Below are 4584 nucleotides of genomic sequence, written 5' to 3'. Positions count from 1 at the left end.
GGATCTCTCTCTGTCACTCAGTCTGGAGTGCAGTGTTGCAATCACAGCTCACTATAGCTTCAAACTCCTGGGCTCAAGTTATCCTCCCACCTTAGTGCATCCCTTACCCCATGCTTACCCCATGCTTTCCCCTGCTCTGAGTAGTTGGGACTACAGGATGTGCTACCATGTCCAGCTAATTTTTTATGTTTTTTTTGTAGAGACAGGGTCTCACTATGTTTCTCAGGCTGGTCTTGAACTCCTGAGGGCTCAAGTGATCCTCCCTCCTCAGCTACCCAAAATGCTGGGATTATAGGAATGAGGCACTGTGCTCAGCCAGGGTTTTTCTTTGTAACATTTAAAAAATGAGCTGGGCGCGGTGGCTCAAGCCTGTAATCCCAGCACTTTGGGAGGCCGAGGCGGGTGGATCACGAGGTCAAGAGATCGAGACCATCCTGGTCAACACAGTGAAACCCCGTCTCTACTAAAGCTACAAAAAATTAGCTGGGCATGGTGGCGCGTGCTTGTAATCCCAGCTGCTCAGGAGGCTGAGGCAGGAGAATTGCCTGAACCCAGGAGGCGGAGGTTGCGGTGAGCCGAGATTGTGCCATTGCACTCCAGCCTGGGTAACAAGAGCGAAACTCCGTCTCCAAAAAAAAATAAATAAATAAAAATAAAAAAAATAAAAATAAAAATAAAAAATAAAAAAAATGGTTGGCATGATTTCCATTTCTGACATTGTATGGATTATAATTTCTGAACAATCTTCCCAAAAACCAACTAAATATAATTATAATTTTAAATTAATTATAATTATAATTATAAAGTTAAATATAATTTTTAACTTAAGATTCATCATGAGATGACACAAAAGTAAAGAGTTAGAATGACCCCAAGACAAACTAACCAGAAACAACTTTCCTTGAAATGTTTTCTTAACTTCTGGTTTTGATTCCATGTCACTGGCCACTCCTCAATCGTTTACTAGTTGCTCCTCTACCTCCTAACCTTTTAACAGTGAAGTGTTCTAAGACTTGGTCCTTGGATCTCTTCTCTGATTATACTTCCTTGGCAATCTTATATAGTCTGTGTTTTCAATATAATTGTACTCTAATAAAATTATAAATTTTATCTCTCACTCAGATTTCCTCCTGTACTTCAGATTTGCATGTCCAGCAGCCTATTTGACATCTTTGCTTGATTGTCTGAAAGGCAACATATGGACAGGCGCAGTGGCTCATGCCTGTAATCCCAACACTTTGGGAGGCCGAGGCTGGCGGATTGCTTGAGGTCAGGAATTTGAGACCAGCCTGGCCAACATGGTGAAACCCCATCTCTACTAAAAATACAAATAAATAAATAAAGGTATCATAACATCCAAATATGAACTCAAGTCAATGACAATTTCATTCTTCCTGTTGCTGAGGCCCAAAACACTGGAGTCATCTTTGACCTCCCTTTTTCTCATATCCCAGGCAAGTAGGGAGATGAAAGTGGAAAAGAAAAAGAAAGGAAAAGAATAGCTCAATCCATCTAAAACAAGGTAAGAAAAGGAGAAAAGAGAAACAGAAAAATAGGAAATAAAAACCAAATAAAACAAAATCAAATGTATTAGTAATTACTCTAAATGTAAATGTACTAAATTTTCTAGCTAAAGGATGGATTGTCAAATTGCATTTAAAAACAAAAAACCGGCCAAGCGTGGTGGCTCATGCCTGTAATCCCAGCACTTTGGGAGGCCAAAGCGGGCAGATCATGAGGTCAGGAGATTGAGACCATCCTGGCCAACATGGTCAAACCCTGTCTCTACTAAAAATACAAAAATTAGCTGGGCACAGTGGTGCATGCCTGTAATCCCAACTACTCAGGAGGCTGAGGCAGGACAATCACTTGAACCAGGGAGTTGGAGGTTGCTGTGAGCCGAGATGGCTCCACTGCACTCCAGCCTGATGATAGAGTTAAACTGTTCCAAAAACAAAAACAAAAAAAACCCTTGCCAGGCATGGTGGCTGGCACCTGCAATCCCAGCACTTTTAGAGGCCAAAGCAGGAGGATTGCTTGAGCCCAGGTGGTTGTGACCAGCCTGGGCAACATAGTGAGACCCCAAATCTACAAAAATTTTTAAAAAGTAGCATGTACCTGTTCTCCCAGCTACTCAGGAGGCTGAGGTGGGAGGATCACTTGAGCTGAGGAGTTCAGGGCTGCAGTGAGCCATATTTGTGCCACTGCACTCCAGGCTGGGTAACAGGTGAGACCGTATCTCAAAAAAAAAAAAAAAAAAATTAGCCAGTCGTGGTGGTGGCACATGCCTGTAATATAATCTACTTGGGAGGCTGAGGCAGGAGAATTGCATGAACCCAGGAGGCAGAGGTTGCAGTGAGCTGAGATCTCACCATTGCACTCCAGCATGCAACAAAAGTGAAACTCTGTCTCAAAAACATTAATTAATTAATTAATTTTAAAAAACAAAAAACAAACTCTGGGGCCAGTGCAGTGGTTCACACCTATAATCCCATCACTTTGGGAGGCCAAGGTAGGAGGATCACTTGAGGCCAGGAGTTTGAGACCAGACTGGGCAACATAGTGAGACCCTGGACCCTTCTATAAAAATTAAAAAATAAAAATAAGCAAGGCAGCCAGGCATGATGGCTCACACCTGTAATATCAGTACTGTGGGAAGCTGAGGCAGGCGGATTGCCTGAACTCAGGAGTTTGAAACCATCCTGGGCAATATGGTGAAACCTCGTCTCTACTAAAACACCAAAATATTAGCCAGGCATGGTGGCACACGCCTGTAGTCCTGGCTACTCAGGAGGCTAAGGCGGGAGAATCTCTTGAGCCCGGGAGGCGGAGGTTGCAGTGAGCCGAGATGGCGCCATTGCACTCCAGCTTGGGCGACAGAGTGAGATGCTGTCTCTAAATAAATAAATAAATAAAAATAAGCAGGGGATGGAGGTGTGTGCTTGTAGTCCTAGCTACTCAGGAGACTGAGGCAGGAAGATCTCTTCAGCCTAGGAGGTTGAGGCCACAGTGAGCCAAGATCGTGCCACTATACTCCAGCCTGGGTGACGTGAGACCTTGCCTCTAAAAGTTGTTTTATTTAAATAAAAATAAATACAAAAAAACTAAATCTGACCACATGGTGATTACAAAAGATACATGTAAAATATAAGAACACAGAAAGACTAAAATTCAAAGAACATAAATATATAATATAGGTAAATTCTAACCACAAGAAAGCTAATTAAACTATATTTCTAGCAGACAAAATAACTTTTAAGCAGAACGAATTACTAATCACTACAAAATAAAATTATTACAAAATAATAAAAGGATCAATTAACCAGGAAGATATAACAATTCTAAACTAGAAAGCACCTCAATAACACAGCATTTAGAAGTACATAAAAGCAAAACTTGACAGATCTTCAAGAGATAATGACAAATTCATTATCATAATAGATTTATTAAAATACCTTTCCCAGTACTAGAGAGTTCAAACAGGCCAAATAAAGTCATGCCATATATAGAACATCCTGAACAGCACAATTAGTAGGCTGGCCTAATAGAAATAGAAAATTGGAGAATAAGCATTATTTTCAAGTATACATGGAATATTACAAAAATTAACAACCTTCCAGGCCGTAAAGTTAGCCTCACAAGTGTCTAAATGCAATTAACTTAGAAATAAGTTACAAAGCCGGGCGCGGTGGCTCAAGCCTGTAATCCCAGCACTTTGGGAGGCCAAGGCGGGTGGATCACGAGGTCAAGAGATCAAGACCATCCTGGTCAACACGGTGAAACCCCGTCTCTACTAAAACCACAAAAAATCAGCTGGGCATGGTGGTGCGTGCCTGTAATCCCAGCTACTCAGGAGGCTGAGGCAGGAGAATTGCCTGAACCCAGGAGGCACAGGTTGCGGTGAGCCGAGATCGCGCCATTGCACTCCAGCCTGGGTAACGTGAGTGAAACTCCGTCTCAAAAAAAAAAAAAAAAAGAAATAAGTTACAAAAAGATAAAGGAAAAAAGTATGTTTGGAAATTTTTAAATGTACTTTTCAACAACTTGTGGATCAAAGGAGAAATCAATAGAAATCAGAAAATACTTAGAAGAAATAAATGGTAATGAGAATATTATGTATCAAAACCTGTAAGATACAAGTGGTGCTTAGGAGGAAATTCATAGCAGTATTGTTTACATTAGGAAACAAATAAGGCTCAAAATAAAGAGGTAAGAAATTAGAAAAACAACAATAAACACAAAGAAAATAGAAAGATGGAAATAAGAGCAGAAATTAATGAAGTAAAGAAACATTCAGTAGAGAAGATAAACAAAGCCAAAAGTTATTTAGAAAGACTAATAGCCTAACTTGCAAGAGTAACCAAGAATCAAAAAAAAAAAGAGAAATAAGAAAACCATAACTAAATGTGATACAGATATTAAGCAGGTAAGAGTTATAATAACTTTTTGTCAATAAATATGAAAAATTAGATAAAATGAATAGATTCCCAGAAAAATACAATTCACCAAAAATGGCTGAAGAAGAAATAAACAGCCTGAAAATTAAAGAATTTGCCGGGCGCGGTGGCTCAAGCTTGTAATCCC

This window comes from Sapajus apella, unplaced genomic scaffold (genome assembly GCF_009761245.1).
Source record: "Sapajus apella isolate SASKATOON/1434 unplaced genomic scaffold, GSC_monkey_1.0 scaffold71, whole genome shotgun sequence".
Lineage (NCBI taxonomy): Eukaryota > Metazoa > Chordata > Mammalia > Primates > Cebidae > Sapajus > Sapajus apella.
The sequence above is the reverse complement of the archived record's forward strand: the minus strand, read 5'-3'. Positions refer to the sequence as shown.